The following is a 19,619-nucleotide window of genomic DNA, read 5'->3' on the forward strand; positions in this document are numbered from 1 at the left end:
CTATAGTAACTGTCTGCCATGGGCAAAAGTAAATCTTTTCAAGAGAAAGATAACAACATCCAGAATGTGGAGGTATCTTTATAGTTTCCTAAAATAAGTTAAGCCCAATTTTAATATAAAAAATAACTTGACATACCAGGAAAAAGACTAAATGATCAAAAGCTGAAAAAAAAGGAAAGAAAGAAAAAAAACCACAATATAAATAGACACAAGAGGATAAGAGTTAGCAGGTGTTGGTTAAAAACAAAACAAAACCAACTATGATTTAATAAAGAAAATATACACATGGCAAATAAGCATATGAAAAGATGCTACACATTCCATGTCATCAGGGAATTTTAAATTAGAACAATAATGAGACACCACTACACACCTATTCAAATGGCTAAAATCCAGAAACAAATACCAAAGTTGGTGATGGTGCAGAACAACTGGAATTCTCATTTGTTGCTAACGGGATACTTGGCAGTTTCTGACAAAACTAAACGTACTTTTACCACACAGTGATCCAGTAATCATGCTCTTCGGTATTTACCCATAGGAACTGAAAAGTTATGTCCGCATAAAAACCTGCACATGGATGCTTATAACAGTTTCTTTCATAATTGCCAAAACTTGAAATCAACCAAGATGTTTTTCAATAGGTGAATGGATAAACAAATTATGGCATATCCATACAAAGGAATAGCATTCAGCGATGAAAAGAAAAGGCTATGGAGCCATGAAAAGACATGGGAGAAGCTTAAATGCATATTGCTAAGTGAAAAAAAGCCAATCTGCAAAGGCTGCATGCGTATTATATGATTCCAACTGTATGAAATTTAGGAAAAGGCAAAACTGTGGAGGCAATAAAAAGATCAGTGGTTGCCAGAGGTTGTGAGGAGGGAGAAAAGGATGGGTGAAGCCTGGAATTTTAAAGGCAGAGAAACTACTCTGTATGGTTCTGTAATGGTGGGTAGAGGTTATTGCACATTTGTCAAAAATCATATAATGTACAAAACAAAGAGTGAAGTCTAAAGTAAAGCATGGACATTAGTTAGTAATAATGTATCAATGTGGGTTCATTAACTATAACAAATGTATTACGCTAATGTAAGATGCTAATAATAGGGGAAACTGGGTAGAGAGGTAAGGAGGTATGAGAACTCTGTCCTTTCTGCTTAATTTTTCTGTAAACCAGAAACTGCTCCGAAATAGTCTGTTAATTGAAAAAACAAATCTAGACCTGCATACAAAACTTGCACGTAAATCCAACCACAGCAGCATTATTCATAATAGCCCCAAAGTGGAAATAACCCAAATGGCCATTTACTGTGAATGGATAAATGAAACACAGCCATAAAAAGAAATAAAGTACTGATACATGCTACAACATGGATGAACCTTGAAAACATGCTAAGTAATTGTATGATTCCATTTGTATGCAATGTCCAGAATAGGCAAATCTGTAGAGACACAGTATATTAGTGGCTGCCTAGGGTTTGGAGAAATGGGGGAGTGAGTGACTTATAATAGATTCTTTTTCTTTTGGGGGATGGATGAAAGTTCCAAAATTGATTGTGGTGGTAGATGCACATAACACATTAAATTGTACACTTTAATATGGAAAGTAAATTACATGTCAATGAAACTATTATTTAAAATTATGATTAATGTATTAAAAAGGGACAACATATACAATTTAAGCAAAAATTATCTGTGAAATGCAACCAAAGGTAAATTCTAGAATTAAAAAAGCTGAAGTTAAGCACTCAGAAGATCGGTTTAACAGTACCTTAGTCAAACAAAAGAAAGGATTACAAATGTCAATTAAAAAATAACTAAAAGTTGGAGGGGAAATGATGGAAAACAGAGAAATAAGTACATAAGACATATAGAGTATATATAAAATACCGTGTCCAGCCAGGCCCAAGTCACACAGCCTAGGGAGGAGACACACAGCTTACCTGAATCACAAGGACGTCTCCAAAGGAAAAATGAGGTTCTGATGCCAGAAGTGGAAGGAATGAATTACAGAGAAAAAGAACAATGGTAAACTATAATGTAGATATACATCAGTAAATACATAGGTTCCCTGTGGTTGTGATCTGGTACAAACAATAAAAAAGATGAGACTCATAGTGGAGGCTGCCAGATTCTGCTGAGGAAAATGTCCAGGGAAGGAAGAGTTTGTTTATTTAGTTATTTTTTTAGAGTCCACATATAAGTGACATCATGCACTCTTTGTCTTTGTCTTATTTCACTTAGCATAGTGTCCTCCAGTTTTATCCATGTTGTCTTAAATGATAGGATTTTCTTCTTTTTTAAGGTTGAATAATATCCCATTGTACATATATATATATATGTACCATATTTCCTTTATCCATTAATCTACTATGGACACTTAGGTTGTTTCTATACCTTGGCTCTTGTGAATAATGCTACAGTGAACATGGGAGTACAGATATCTCTTCAAATAATGATGATGTTTCTTTTGGATATAGACTCAGAAGTGAGAGGGAGGAAGAACTTATGACACAAATTGACCATGTGTAAAAGACGCTGTAGGAATGAAAAAGTCTGAACACCTAGGAATAGTGTGCAGTGTTTGGAAAGGTCATTGTTCAAGGTCATACATAGTTTAAAATTATGACATTTCGTTGAACCTGTGTGCATGAAGGCTTGCTTATATTTCGGGATTTGAATGCAGTGCAAAGAAGTGTTGCTAACTTTTCCATCAACATCAAAAAAAGGGTGGAAATGTTTTTTCTTTTATTATGAAACTGGAGGAAAGGCAAGCTTTATAAGCAGCATGAGGCTCACTAGACTTTTCCCTAATGATAATGCGAATTTAGAAGAAGAAGGATCCAAGGCCATAGAACAATTTTGAAAGCAAAATAAGGCTGCTGAGTCTTCACCCAGTGTATGAGATGAAGTTTTTTTTTTTTTTTTTTTTTTTTTTTTTGCGGTACGCGGGCCTCTCACTATTGTGGCCTCTCCCGTTGCGGAGCACAGGCTCCGGACGCGCAGGCTCAGCGGCCGTGGATCGCGGGCCCAGCCCCTCCGCGGCATGTGGGATCTTCCCGGACCGGGGCACGAACCCATGTCCCCTGCATCGGCAGGCGGACTCTCAACCACTGCGCCACCAGGGAAGCCCTGAGATGAAGTTTTAATGGCATACGATGAAGTGGCCATGACACAGCTGGCAGAGCTGGTGGAGTTGTTGAAAATGGCTCTTGAAGCTACAGGAACTGGACAGTAGACATAGAAAAAGAACAAGGTATATCCAAAAGAGTGGAGGGACAAAATTAATAAAGAGAAAAGTCAAAAATAGAGAAGAAAAGCAGTAAACTTGACAAATAAAACCAAAAGCTTGTTCTTTAGAAAGACCAGTAAAATAAGCAATATTTGGCAAATATGGTAGAGATGGGACTAGCTATAAAACAGAATTTTTTTTAATTGCCAAAGAATACTGTGCTAGCTTTAACTAACACATTTGAAAATCTGGAGAAAATGGCTGATTATTGATAAGTTATATGCAGCCAATATTTACACATATTTTGAGTAGAGAATACAAGTAACTTTATGAAATTAGAAAATATAATCAAAGATATACACTTTAGAAAGACATCCATTATTTTCCACTGTATTAAAAAAGCTAGAAGAGTCCTAATACAAAAATCAGATATGGAAAATTTACCCAAAAAGTAACTAGAAACACATTTCTTTTAAGGTCTTATGTTCTAATGAATATTAGTAAGTAGATTCCAACAACATATTTTTAAAAAGTCATTATGATCAAGAGGGATTTATCACCATCAAGCAGATATTTTAAAGTAGGATAAAGTTGGAATGAGGAAAGAAATGTCCATATCCAATATCAAAACACACTCCAAATTTCAGTAGTTTGAAAAAATCTAATAAGCTATAACAGTACATCAGTATATTATTAAACCAGAATAGGAACCCATGTATATATGAGCAATAAAATGTAGGGTAAATAAAGTACAGGCTGTCCTCACTGTGGAGCTACAACAAAGAAACAAGCTGAACTATGCAAAGTTGATCTTAATGATCGATGGGGAAAATATTATTGTTCCACGACCTTAAAATCTTTCTGACAAAACACTAGAAACTTTCTTGTTGCTTATAAAGTTATAGATAGACTTAAAAAAAATTAGTAAACTTTATATTTAGTTAATACAGTACAACCAAAAACATTAGAAATATGGAGAATTAACATGTTTTATTCCATTGTAAAAAACTTGTTAGACGTCTAGTTTTGAGTCCAGCATGGAAGGAGCTTGGAAGTTGCCATTCTGTCCTAACAGGTAAATATCTGAACACACTGAAAAATCAACAATTCTTCTTAGATTCATTAGAGAAGTGAGGTCATAGGAAAAATCACTGTGCCCAAAATTAGAGAGGCAGACAGCAGATACAGAGAATAACATTCTACCAGAACAGAAACCCAAGAGCAGAAATCTCTGTGGACACCAGTAGTGAGGTAGGAAAACCTGAACTCTACTTGACGGATTGCTGGAGGCTTGTGTGGAAAGATCTGTGAGATAAAAACTCCAGGGAAGCCCCTATCCTTTTGCGAGTTTTGTCTCTTGAGCTCTACCAGGTTGTGACTACCAGGTGACAGTCAAAGGAAACTCCCCCTGGCAGGGGGGAGGGTGAAAGGAGCAATTTTGAAATACACCAGAGCATTCTGCTCTTCTTCATAAGGCCTGCCCTCAGGAGAAACTGTTTTACCAAAGGCCTAACCTATGGGGTTTTGTCAGAGCCTAACTGACCTGGGGGAAGGGAAATATCCTACCCTGACCCATTCCAGCCATTGTGTTTCACCTAAGGGGAGGGAAAATACTGAGAGGCACTTGTGATGTTCATAGCTGAGGAGCACATGCTCATTATAAGACTGAGACCTAATCATAAGACTATGCAGTGCTTCTGTAACACCACATCACTAAAGAACTATGCACTGCAGTTAATTTCACCAGTACATTGTGTCTGGATTTTCAAGGAAGAGAAAAGTGAATCATATAAAATGCTTGATTAAAACCAGAAATGGCAGAAAAAGCATGGAATATAAAAAAGGAACAAAGAACAGTGGCAATAAATATGAAACTAACAAATATGGTAGATGTTAACCCAGTGATATCAGTAATCATTTAAAATACCAATGGTGTAAATACACCAATTAAAAGGCAGAGATTGTCACAGAGGATCGATAAACAAGATCCAAATATAAGAAATCTACTTTAAATATGAAGGCACATATAGCTTAAAAGTAAAGGGTTGGGGAAAGCTACATCATGCTAACACTAATTAAAAGAAAGTTTGAGAAGCTGTATCAATTTCAGACAAAGCAGAGTGAAGAGCAAAGGAAATTATCAGGCACAAGGAGGGGCATTCCATAATGATAAAGGGGGCAATTCTCCAAGAAGACATAACAATTCTTCATGTTTAGGTGCCTAGCAACAACGCATCAAAATTCGTGAGACAAAAACTGATAGAAGTGCAAGGAGAAAGAGATAAATCCACTATCATAGTTGGAGGTTTCTATACCCCTCTATCATAAATGGACAAATCCATCAGGCAGAAAATCAGTACAGACGTAGCTCAATTCAACAACGCCATCGACCAAATGGATATAATAAACATCTACAGACTGCTTCATCCAACAACAGCAGAATACACGTTGTCTCAAGCTCACATGAAGTATACACCAAGACAGACCACATTCTGGGCCATAAAACACACTCTAACAAATTTAAAACATCAGAAATCATATAAAGTCTGTTCTCAGACCACAGTGAGGTCAAACTGGAAATCAGTAACAAAAACAAAGCTGGAAAATTCCAAAATACTTGAAGATTAAACGGTTCAGTTCTAAGCAATACATGGATCTTGCTGTCTGTATGTGAACTGAATAACATGCACCTACAGACTTTGAAAGAAGGGACCTGATTGTTCACCGATCATGATACACATCTGTTATATCCAGGGTGATTTGTGGACTTAAGAACTAGCTGTGAAGTTTGTACTTTATGCCCTTCCTCACAGTTAAAATGGCAGTAACTGAAATTTGATTGTTTTGTTGGCATCCTGGGATTGTTTAACTAAATCATGGTAACTGAAATTCATGCATGGGCGACCTGTTCAGAGCGAGGACTGCATGTGCAGCATACATTTGGTAATATTCCATTGCAAGAAACAAATACCTAGAAGAATGTAAAATAAGATAAGAAATCATATTCTTGTTATGAGGAAGTCTGTCCCTAAGCAGAACATGAATCTGAGATATCATAAAGAAAAAGAGTTGATTTGACTTCATAAAAATTAAAGAATTCTGCACAGTAGAAGGGAACCCAAACATAAAGATAACTGACAAACTAGGAAACATAATATAAACATTTGACCATGGATTTGGCCAACAATTCCTTTTCTTCACAGTAGTAGGAGGGGAAATCTCAGTGAGTCAAACCTCATGAATCAATAGATGAGAGGTTAGACTAAAGTTCTCATATGGTGTGGATTTAATTTTATGGAAGGCAAAGTACCTTCCAACAGAAGATGTGGAGTATTACCAGTCTTCTCCAGATCCTTGGCAATGCAAGTGGAGAAACCTTGAGTAACTCTGTGATAGATGAATCTCTTTTCTGTTCTACAAGAGAAGGAGAACAATCTGTCTCTTTCTCCAGGGCAGAGTCTCAATATTGTCTGTACCACTGAGCTTTGCAAAACATCGAAACGGACAGCCTTTAGCAAATCACTCTTAAACAATCAAGAGGGAAAGAAATGGAAAGGCTAATGAACTTGCCAATTACCTTTGTAGCCCTGACTGCTGAAAATAGCAATGATGGGAAATACGTGATGCCACGTATGTGAAACTTAAAGAGCACAGAGATTCCAATGGAGTAGGGTAGGGAAGAATGCCTCTGATAACCCACCCAAGGTGAATTATTTATAGTCTCGACTGGGAAATGTTGATTAAGAAATGAGAGGATACAGGCAGGAGCAGCTCCTGAAATTGTGCCTAAATACCTCAAATATTCCTAAGGAATCCCGTGGACAACTGTGTCAGAGCGGAGCTGACAAATGGAGTATAATAAGCACAGAGATCATGCCCTTGTCAGCCAGCATACGGAGAGCATTACTGATCCTCAGAAAAATGTACTGTGACTGGGTCTAAAACCTGACTGGAATTTTCCATAGATGTGTGATATTGGAGATGGGTTTGCAGCTGCACTTGCCAAATCACCTTTGCAAAGCACGGAGGGTCACAGCCAGGGGAGCAAAGGCCACTCTGCTCTTTCTCAAGTAGAAAAGGATTTTAGACATGCCAAGTTCTTTCCCACAAAGGATGGGGATAGCAGATTATGAATTAGTGATTAGTACGATATCTGTAATCCCTTGGCTAATTTCCATCTTGAAGCTGGGGTATAAAGACTCAGGTGTTGGGTGATGAGCCACAATCCCTCTGAACAGGTGCTTAATCAGGACTGGATAGGATGAATTCAGGCCTGGGCATCTGGCATCTGGTACCAGCCCTTTTTCTGGCAGGTTGCCTTTAGACATGTCCCTGACACCTTTGCATCTGTAGCTTTTCGTTATTGTTGTCTGGTTGTTTAAATATGTAAAATGGTGATAACACTCCTTGGTGACGTATTCTATGTTAAAAAACCTTCCATTACTCAGCGCACAGCAAACAGTAAATGCTTTCTCTTAGTAAAACTGCCTAACAATTTTCTGAACTCCTCTGCTCTGGGCAAGAGTCCTAAATACACCAGGCAAACAAAGTGAAAGAGGAGACAGTACGTAGTGTTTTATTCAGTTGGGTCTTGATACCTAAGTGTGACTCTTAACCAAGGATTATGCAGTAGTTAAGGACACACATTAAAGTTGTTTAGAGTGTGTCCTAAAGTTTCACGGCCAGAATTTAAATCTCTACTCTGGAAATTGTAGACCTGAGACAAATTACTTGCCTAAACTTCATCTCCTGCATCTGAGAATGATAATAGTATCTACCTTGTAGTAGACTGAATAATATCTTTGCCCCCAAATGTCCACATTCTAATCCCCAGAACCTGTGAATGTCACCTTAAATGGCAGAAGGGACTTTGCCAATGGATTTAAAGTAAGGGTCTTGAGATGGGGAGATTCTCCTGGATTACCTGGATGGGCCCAAATGTAACCACTGGTGTTCTCAGAAGAGAGAGGCAGAGGGCATTTTTACTCCACAGAGAATCTGATGATGAAGTTGGGGTTGGATTGATGTGGCCAAAAGTCAAGGAGTGCTGGCGAGGAAGCAGATTCTCCCTTAGAGCCCCTAGAAGGGGGATGGATGGCCCTGTCAACTCCTGGTTTCAGCCCAGAGAAACTGGTTTTGGACCTCTGTCTTCCAGTACCATAAGAAAATAAGTGTATTTTGTTTTAAGCAAGCACATTTGTAGTAATTTGTTACAGCAGCCATAGGGAACTAATGCGTACCTCATAGGAACTATTTCTCCAATTAAAATGTGTGACTGGAAGCACACTTAGTGGCATGTCTGACACATGGTAGTTATGCTACTGTATGTCATTCTTGGCAACTGAAGCCTTGGTTTTGAGGGATCATCAAAACCAGTACAATGGTTGCCATGTTTCTCCTTGTTCATACTGGTGACAAACCTGTAGAGAGAGCTCCATCCTTTCTACTTAGAGGGAAGAGGTTATGTCTCACTTAAGGCACCTTCGTCTTTTCCTTTCTACTTTTTTTCTTTTTTCATTACTCTTCATCCAACTGGCCCCTCTAAATTTTAAAGAAAACAAAACCATTTTTCAGTGGATTCAGATACTACCCCAAGTTAATATTCCAACCGAGTTCTTGTTCTTCCGGGTCTCATCACCAGAAACTTCTGAACCGAAATCCTCTCTAGTTTCTAAGATCACTCATTTTCTCATTTCTCCCTTCTCCTTTTAGTTCAGAGTCTTGTCAACTTAGTCCCTTCTCTAAACACAACTTATAATACGGTGACACAGCAAAGTGATGAAAGTCTAGATGGTCTGGTTTTAATCCTGGGTTTTTGCCACCTACTTACTGTGGGACATTAGACAAGCTATTCAACCTCTCTGGGCCTCAGTTTCCCCCCAAAAAGGCGAATATTACGTATAATGCCTACCTATAGTGTTGCCATTATGAGGATTAAGTGAGTTAATATTTGCTAAGCACTTAGAATAGTACTTGTTGTAGTCTAAGCACTACAGTTGTGCTTGTAAATAATAATAAATGCAATTCCAATCATATAACTTACTCAACTTCCTGTCATAACTTTGAGATATTTATTTGGTGAAATCAATAAAATCGTGTTTCAAGGAAACTGAAAAGTATTTTTGAGCGATTGTCCACGTGGCTAGCTTAGATATTTCACCACAGTCAGTGTTTCCAAGTTACTATACAACAGCTTGGGCAAGTCCTGTAGCAAACTAGAAATTGACAGAGCTCGTGTTTTGAACCCTTTATCTCAATGTCCCCCCCAACCCCAACCAATCCCCATATCTGTAGACATAAACTTTCATTTGTCCTCCAACTTCTGAAAACCTACTTTTAGGAAAGTCTCTGATCTCCAACTTAGCGTGAATTTAAGACAAAAGTACTATTTGCCTCAGAGAGACAACTTTTCAAGAGTGGTTTGGTTTGGTTTGGTTTGGTTTTTCTGTCTCTCCCAGCCCCTCAGCCGTGGACTAATCCAGGAGATCCATATTATGGCTCTACCACTTTGCACCTGTGGGATTCTCCGAGCCTCGGTTTTCCTACCTGCGAGGGGCATCTGAAAACCATCTGGATTTCAACCAGTACTCCAAGTAATTCTGAGGCAGGTAGTCCTTATTCCATATTGAGCCAAATACTGGTCTAGGCCATAAGTGAGATCTCACCAAGGGCCTCACGTATCTCGTAAGATTAAAAATTTTGTATGGCGCTTCAGGCTAAAACTCTGGTTAGTAATAAGCAGGGTATTTTCCCTGCACATGTCTCACAAGAATTAGAGAAAGTTCCTGTCCTGGGACTGCTGAGAGGACCACGCCCAGCTCTGTCTCAGGTAAAGTATGAAGTGCTAGTCAGGCAGCCTCACTACATCACATCACCCTGGGTTCACGGCAGTGACTGGCTCAGGGAGGGCCTGGGCAGTCTCATAATGGTCAAGGGCTGTTTCTAGATCTCTAAAAAGAAAATATTTAGGACAAGAAAGATATGCATCCGTGAGTCTGAAATTCTCAAATCTTCCCCAAGCCACCTTCTCATTCTTGAGAGACATATGCAGGGAAAATACCCTGCTTATTACTAATCGGAGTTTTAGCCTGAAGTGCCATATAAAGTGTTTAATCTTACAAGATACATGAGGCCCCCCCCTTGGTGAGATCTCACTGATGGCCTAGAGCAGTATTTGGCTCAATATGGAATAAGGACTACTTGCCTCATTATAACCTGGAGTGCTGGTTGAAATCCAGATGGTTAGCTCTCCCACAAAGCAGGGAAATTAGGGTGATGGGGCCAGAATTATGCATTTTTCCTAATTAGTAATTAATCATTATTTCTGGCCTAGCCTAAAAGCAATTTGGTCCCTTTTCTTTTAGGATCTCATCCTTACTTTGTTCTTACAGCTTCCAAACTGAGTAGGGAAGCGACAAGGGTTCTGGCAAAGGATTGGACCCAGCCAAGGAAACAATAGTGAATTTGAAAATTTTAAAAATAATTTATTATGGGCAAATAATGCAGGGAGAAAAACAGAAGAAGTTGGGTCAAATTTTAGGAAAAGTAATGAAATCTTGTGAGAAGGTAATAGTTGAAGTATAAAGCAAACTAACATATAGCATGAGTTTAAATAATTGATAGTAAAGACAGAAGTAAGGGCGTCATACCTAGAGAGAAGAAAATACAATCCTACCAGGACTGAGCAAAACTTAAATAGTTAATATAACTTCTTGGTTTTCAACCCTTAGTGTCAACCTGTAGATAAAACACAGGACACTTGGCTGTGATTGCATAAGAAAATGTAAATGTTATCAGCACTGACAAATGAAACAAACATGGTATCGACAGGAGGTGAGGTGTACAAGGGGAGAGGAAAGGCAGAACTGTAGGTGCACAAATAGTCTCACACAGAAAGAAAATTATGAGATTAGAGTGAAAGTTGATACGATAAGAAAGTTGATACTATAGCTATATACTATAGCTAATATTTCTTGAGAGCTTCTGCGTGTTGGATACTAAAGGTTGCAAATGCCTAATTATTATTTGCATCATCCTAAGCAACTCCATGCGATGGGGATCATCCATTTCCTCGGTTTACAGGTGAGGAAACAGAGGCCCAGTAAGGTTATATAAATTACTCAGGATTGCAGAGCTATCTAGTCGAGGAACAAAGCTTCCGAGCCAGGTGGTCCACGTCCAGAACCAGTGCTTTTAGCTACTATGCTACCACTTCTCCCATCAATAAAGGTAGCAAAACTACATGAAGTTACAAAAGAGAAGCAGCATGAGTAATGACATGAATATGATGTATTGAAAAAGAAGAGTGATGAGTAGTAGTGGGGGTAGGAGTTTATCTTCCTCCTTCATGTTAGGGTATTAAAATTTATCTAAAATGGGTATAGCAGGATACACATAATGTTTAGAATTATGGGGGTAACATTGAAGTAGCGAAGAGCTGTCTCTGGAGAGGGGAACAGGGGTCAGAAGGGTTGAATTTCAGTATTATTTGAGTTGCTCTCATGTTCATGTATTATTTTCATAAAAAAGAAAAGTATATTTTTCTTTATTTAGAAATAGCTTCAACTGTGTAAATGCATCAAAACATGAAATTCAAAATTATCTTTAAATCTCTCACACATTTGTTAAATGCTTCCCTTATCAGGATCGTTCCTTTCAGCTCTGAAGGCCATTTTTCAAAAACAAAAAGCCAAGAAGTATAAACTTTTAAAATTAAAAAATTGTCCCTGGTAATATTGCCAGGCACCACAGAGAGCAGGTGTGGAACTATTAGAAGCAGACTGGATTTCAATCCTGCTTCTGGGAGGCAGTTCTGACTAGAAAGGGCAGGAGATTCTCTGAAGCCAGGTAGCAGGAGGTTTTTTTTGTTTGTTTTTTGACTTTTGTTTAAACATCTTTATTGGAGTATAATTGCTTTACAATGGTGTGTTAGTTTCTGCTCGATAACAAAGTGAATCAACTATACATATACATATATCCCCATATCTCCTCCCTCTTGCGTCTCCCTCCCACCCTCCCTATCCCACCCCTCTAGGTGGTCACAAAGCCTGGAACTGATCTCCCTGTGCTATGCGGCTGCTTGCCCCTAGTTATCTATTTTGCATTTGGGAGTGTATATGTGTCCATGCCACTCTCTCACTTCGTCCCAGCTTCCCCTTCCCCCTCCCCATGTCCTGGAGTCCATTCTCTACATCTGCATCTTTATTCCTGTCCTGCCCCAGCAATCCCACTACTGGGCATATGCCCTGAGAAAACCATAATTCAAAAAGAGTCATGTACCAAAATGTTCATTGTGGCTCTATTTACAATAGCTAGGACATGGAAGCAACCTAAGTGTCCATTAACAGATGAATGGATAAAGAAGATGTGGCACATATATACAATGGAATATTAACTTAGCCATGAAAAGAAACGAAATTGAGTTATTTGTAGTGAGGTGGATGGACCTAGAGTCTGTCATACAGAGTGAAGTAAGTCAGAGAAAGACAAATACCGTGTGCTACCGCGTATATATGGAATCTAAAAAAAAACAACAAAAAAGCTTCGGGAGCAGGAATTTTGATCCTCTGGAACCATAACAAACAACTCAGAGTAAATCAGTCAGTCGGCTGGGTGCCTGGAGGAGTCTGGAAGCTTCGCTGTGATGGTGTTCTTTGTTTTTACAGGTCTAATCTCATAAATGTTACACTAGGCTCAGTGCTGTGCATTTTTAGGCTGAGTTATATTTTTCCCTGTGTGTACTTCATAAAAGTAAGCACTTTTATGCTCCCTTTAAAGAGGGGATCTCCATTTGAATTGTCAAGTAATAGCATTTGAAGGAATTCATTAAGCATACATATACGTGCAGTATGTCCATCTGTCATCGAAGTATGTCTGTCTGTCTTATCTATCTATCTGTATCTACCTGTCTATCCATCTATCCTTATGTATAGAATAATAACAATGGCTTATAAGCCACTTCCCTACATTATTTTATCCTTCCAAACCTCTTGAGAGGGAAATAGGCCATAGAAAAAGCACTGAGTCCACTAAAACCCTTGAAGGTTGAATTAACTGGTTGTGATCACACAGTCAGTAAATGGTGATGTGGGGAATTCAGCACACGTCTCCTCTGTCCTCCTTTCCCCCTTCCCTCCCTTCCACTCACTGACTCTATTCCATCCACATTATTTACTAAGTCTTCCTTGAGGACACTGTCATCCTTCCTCTGGGCCTTGCAGAGGTTATTCCCATGATCTGGAATGCTTTCCCCTCAGATGTGTGACTCATCTGCCTCCCTCTAGACTGTTCAGAGTCCACCTTCCCAGTAAGACTTGTCCTGTCTACCGTTTACATTGAAAGCCTTTCTTCTCTCTGCCCACAATCTCACCTCACTATATATTGCTTAATCTCCATAGCATTTATTACTGGCTAATCTACCAGATAATGTACATGGGTTTCTTTTCTCCCCTCCAACTGGAAGATAGGCTGCACAGACTCAGGAATTTTGCCATTATTAAACCTAGTGGAGGCCCAGCAGAACTCTAGGGTCAGCCTGAAGTGGGCACAATTATAACTCTTGTGATTTGATATTTTAGCGGTTTAACTCAGAGCCAAGCCAGTTCTTAAAGAGGATCTTTTCTGTTATTTTAAGCACCATGGTAAATTTGAGGTAAACTTAAATTTTCAATAATTACAGAACAGGTAGGAGCTCTTCCTTTGTTTCTCCAGACACATGAACCTGGATGCCAAATCCATCCTCTCTGGGTGGAGTGGGAGTATATGATGATGACTGGCCTGAGTCTGAATTGAATAAAAAGATGCCCCAAAAGACATTTAAACATTTTCAAAAACTAAAATCATGAAGTGTGGTTCCTTATCACACATCAGGGATTATCTAGCCTCCAGTGTGGTCCGAGTGGTGAGGGGACAGAGACACATATAGAGAAGCCAGGGTGAGTCACCCCATCTCTCCCTCCTCTGGACCTTAGTTCCTCCTGATTGTCACTCATTACACTGAAAACAGATTTCAGGACTCAGAACATGCAGCCATGACGTGTGCCTAATTCCACATCCCAGTCACTGGGACACAAAATTTTGGGGCCTTAAGTCTGGCTCACACATCACCACTCACATATGTCAGTTCTTCCTCTACAGCTGAGTCAGTGAGTAAAGACACATAAACAGAAGCAGATTAATACGAACAAGGTTTTATTGACATATATATATATATATATGTATATATATTTATGTATATGTGTATATATACATAAAGCTGGGAAAGAGAAGGGCCCATTGAGGCAAATGCATAGGGGGAGTGGAAGCATCTGAAAGCAGCAGTGGGCATCCTGCCAATTCCAAGTCTAGGGAAAACTGGCCGGGAGCTTGGTTCAGCCAAGTTAACAGTCCAGCCAGGGATGGCACAGTGGATGATACAGGCAGCTCTCTTCCATTCTCCTAACTGGAACTTCTCAAGTCTGGCGTAGTTCTGAAGTGGGCTCATATGCCCCTCACCCTCCAACACACACACCCACACCACACACACATCACACCCACACTCACACACCCCCACACACACACTCACACACACACTCTCTTGCACACCCCTGAGATATGGTCCTGCGGCTTGCTGTAGGAAGAGAGGAGGTTAAGTTTCACTTAAAGGGGCCGAACCGCTTTCCAGTGAGGCAAAGTCCATTCATGGTTACACACAGTTTGCAGAATAAGATCTGCTCTTCATTTGTTGAGTTTCTTCATAGAAGAAAAGAATTACCTGGTGGCTCCTATGAAGCCCTGGGCAGGTTATGAGGCTACCAGACTCCTATGAGCACAGGCACAGCTGCCCTGACCAGGGGACTCCAAACACAATGCTGGCTCATCTAAGTCAGAGGGGTGTCCTGACTTGGGGACCCCAGTGTTCTTCCTGAGAGTAGAGGTTCCCCTCTAAATATGGATGGTGCTGTCCCCCATGGCACCACCTGGGTTTTGGCTAGGGGGCGCCCCAGGTGCCTTGTATTAATGCAGCACCAGAAGTGTATCCAGTCACAGCAGGTGTGGTGCTGTACCCCATGGTCCCCCCCACCCCGTTCTCTGCACAGATGGGTACCAAGTCTGATGGCAGTTATTGACACAGGGCCTCCCAGCACCAGTGAGATGTTGTTCCCTCCATCTGTACCACCTGTGTATTGGCCAGGTGGGTCCCAGTTGTAAGCGGGAATACCAGGTTCTCCAGTCATGAGAATGATGTTCCGTCCTATACAACCACCACCTGCATTGTAGGCAGGTGGGCCTCTTGTGTTTGGAAATAAGGTAGAACTAGAAGTGTGTTGAAGCCCACGGGTGGTACCCACACTTGCAACTCCAGCAGATGTGGGGTGCTCTGATGGAAGGTGGAAACTGACATGTCCCTTGACAGAGATTTCTTCTCCTTGGTGATGGAACTTTTAAATGTAGGTTTTCTATGTCCAGATGGGCCCTGGGTACAGTAATGGAAAGTGGCCTCGAATCATGGGGATGGTGTTGTCCCCTGCCGTCACCATACCACCTGTATTCAGCCCAGATAGGCCCCAGGTATTTGGATTTAAGGTGGAATCAGGTATGTTGCCAAATGCTGAGATGATGCCTGCCCCTCCTACTGCAGCAGCCTTGCTGTGGTCAGGTAGATGGCAGGTTATCTGGCCCAAAGTAGGAACAGAAGTGGTGCTGGGTGCCCCACTTAGTCCTGCCCCAGAGTTAAATGGTCTGGATGCCTCTGAATGTGTGAGGCCTGGGGCTGACACACCGACTCCAAGGCTCCCACCAGCCTTAGGGGCTGCAGGTCCCATGAACAGTAGGCCCGGTGTGGTATTGGCAAACAGCCAGCTACTGTCCCCAGTACCGGGCATCCTGGTGGCAACTCCAAACCCAGTAGCAATGGATACAGCCCTGGGGAGAATGCCTGGATTGTCGCCAAAGGCTGGCTGCGTGTTGATGGTGGTGGCGAATAGGGAAGCTGGCAAAGCTGATTGCATGATGCTGACTCCTCGCGGTGGCTGGGCTGCAGGAGAGGTTAGGACTTTACCTTGTGCTGGAGCTTCTGGGTTTCCCAATAGAAAATAATCGTTAGGCCTCTGCCCATCGTTGGCCCCCAGTGTGGCCTGAGCCGGGAGACCTGGGTCCAAGAGAAGCTTGAAGTGTTGGTCTGTCTGTTGGCCGACGTTGCAGGAAAATGAGTCGAGGCATGGGCTGAGGCATTGCTACCACTGGGTGGTGTGTTCTCATAACTAGGAACAGCCATGTGAAATGGGTATTGGTCCTACCTGGAGACAGGGGCAGACTGGAGAATGACAGCGTAAGAAGGAAGTGTGGGGTCCATAGCTTTGGTGTCAGAGGTGCTGCCTGCTGAAGCACCGATGACGGCCGAAGCCATAAATGGGGGTCTGGGGAAAACAGGAACACCAGGGAGAGAGGCTCTCTGCCGCCCATCAGAGGTCCCAAATATGGGCTGAGGGTTGGTTTGGGGGCCAAAGGGATGGTTGAAAATTGGAGTGGCACAGGGGATCATCGGCACAGGTGGGGTGATGGACACTGGTACCCCTGCAGGGTGCCTCTGCTTCACCCTGAAACCTGGGGGAGACCTAAAAGTGACAGCTTGGGGAGGGGCAGGAGTGTCCATGTCAGTGACATCAGGATCTATAGTAGGCTGGAAGGTCAAACTTCCAGATGCCATGACCATGCTGATAGAAGGGATTGCCATAGAAGTCATAGGCTGCCCAGTTAAAATAGGGGGATTGATGGTAGGGACTGGAAGAGGGGTAGGTAAGTGTAAAGGAGGGGTAGATCTACACAAATGGGTGTTGGGGGTTCCTTTTCACGGGACGGTGGCTGGAAGGAGAAAGCTAGGATGCTAGGAGGTGTGGGGAGGTCAGAAATAAGAGGTTGTGGCTATGACTGAATAAAAAGGGCCTTCATTCTTCTTGAGTGGAATTCCCAAAATGGGATCGGAAGCTGAAGGAGGAAGAGAATCAGCAGGAATAGCAAGAGGAGGGGACTTAGGGACTGTGTGTCTTGTTTCCTGATCAATATTAGGTGTCGGGGAAGGTGGAGGGACAGACAGGTTGGGGGACCTGGAATATAGGTCGGCCAAGTCAGTGGTAGTAGCAGGGACCTCCAAAGTGTGAGTGGCCAGGGGCAGGGAGTCTGCAGTCTGTGAGGCAGGTGTGGAGAGAGAAGGGGCAGGCTGAGGGGCACTGCAGTCTTCCTTGACCTTCCTTGTATTCTTCAGGATCTTGTTCCACTGACACTCAGTGTTCTCCAAGGTGCCTGGGTTTTTGGCAAGAGCTAAGCATGGAAGCTTAGGGGCCAGGGGCAGCTCACCTTGATCCCATGTCAGTGGCAGGGTTGACCTCAGCCCCGGCAGCGGCAAAAATAGCGTCAGGGGAATGTTCCGCTTGCAGGGCCTACTGCTGGTAGATACCAGGGAAGCGGAGCTTCTTGATGGGATGTCTGAAGATTTTTCACACTGCAGCTCCTTCCCAGACATCAGTGAGTGTGGCGAGCGGGGCCGGTGGTCTTCACACAGCACTTCTTTTGTTTGTCTCTCCAGCAGCAGGGAGCAGCGTGCGGTTGGGGCAGAGGACACCGTGGCATGGGATTCAGGCTTTCAGGGAGGCAGGACATCTCCAGGATCTCCATCTGAGCAGATGACGGCTTTCTGAGGAGGAGCTCATTGGAGACATCTGGGCGTTCTCACTCAAGTTGTCTTCTGGGTGCTCGGGAAGGAAGTCCAGAGGCTCAGGATCGCACTTGAAGGAAGTGAGGACTCCATGGGTTTCCTGGGGCCTAGATGTCAACGGTATATCCCCATTGCTACGGTGGCCCTTCCAGTCGTCCTCTCCTTTGGTCTTTGTGTGATCCTCCATCCTTGCCATGCCTCGTTGGGGCTCTTCTTGGACCTTCACCTCACTCTCCTTTGGGCGAGGAAGTGGGAGGTGACTGGATGGTACCGGCTTCCTAACCTTGACTAGCTGCTCAGGTGGTGAACACAGGAGGGTAAATTTGCCCCCCGGTGGAGGACTCTTGATGATTCTCAAGTGGCTGAACATCATGGAATTATGAGCAGACAGCTCGGGCTTCTTTGGCCAGTCCCTCCAGTTCACCAAGGGAAGAATCCGCAGATGGGAGTATCTGGCCTGCTGAATGGGATACTGCCTTTTTGGCGCGATGCCAAAGCCAGATGATGAAGGCACTCGATCTCGGTGGGACAGCCTGCGACCAGGGCAGAAGACAGGCGCTGGAGCAGCGGGGTGATCCTGGTCAGATGTGGCAGCCTCCCGGGAGGGCAAAACCAGCTGGTGACAGCCCACCAGGGCCCCACGGTGGGGCCGGCAGCGGAGCCAGCGCGGCAGAGCCAGGTAGGAAATTTACAAAGTAAATTGCCCCTGTAGAACGGGTTGTATGCCAAGCGATCTGAGAATAGAGTGTGAAACTGGGAGAGCTTCTCCCTAGCTTCTACCCCCTCTCGAGGTCTAGCACTCACTGGATGCTGGATGGCTCAGTATGGCGCTTGTTATGTGTCCATTGTATTTTCACAGAGAAAGGGCAGGCGGGGCAGGGGGTGGGACGGGTGGGGGGGTGGCTCACACAAGCCCAACCCATGGAGAAACCCTGGCCCAAGGGCAAAGGGCGGGGCCCCGAGCCTGACCCCTTCTGGACTTTCTAGTGGCTGGGGCTTCTCACTGTGGGTGGCAGGTGTTTGGCACAGGATGGGCCACCATGCGGAGACTGTTGGGGACTGTGGAAGCCTTCTCCTCCAGAGCTCACCCTGCCTGGGCACGGCTCTGCAGGCCCCTTAGCCCTGGGTATGTATCGGCCAGTCCTTCCCTGCCAAGGGGCCCAGAGGCCAGAACCTGCTCAGAGCTGAGTGCAGAAGGTACCCAGAGCTTGCCAGAGTGTGACCCACCTCCTCCGGGGACCTCCCCAGCTTCTCTGCGAGGCCTGGAGATGAGCGCCTTCTCCAGGGCTGCTCAGCTGCCAGCATCACCATGAGCCAGGTGGCAAAGGTTTCTGAGCAGGAGATACAGAGCCCTGATCCGACTGGATGCTGCACCCCACGACGTCCCTTCCTGGCAGATAGGTTCTTTCTTCACTTCTTTTTCAAAATTTGGTGAAACAACATTTAAACCTTCGACTGTTCTTCAGGGTATACAGATGGTAGTGGCTTAGCCGGGATTCAAACCAAGCCTGTGTGATTCCAGAGCTCGTGCTCTGGACTGTGGTGCCTTCTTATCGTATATGCTTCATGTGTTACTATTTTTTTTTTCCTTGTAGTCCTTACGGTACTTAGCCCTAAGTGCCATACCTGCAGTGAACACATACACTGTCCTGTAGGAGGTCTCCTTTTGTTCAATTCATGAATTGGTCATCC

Source organism: Mesoplodon densirostris, chromosome 6 (genome assembly GCF_025265405.1).
Source record: "Mesoplodon densirostris isolate mMesDen1 chromosome 6, mMesDen1 primary haplotype, whole genome shotgun sequence".
NCBI lineage: Eukaryota > Metazoa > Chordata > Mammalia > Artiodactyla > Ziphiidae > Mesoplodon > Mesoplodon densirostris.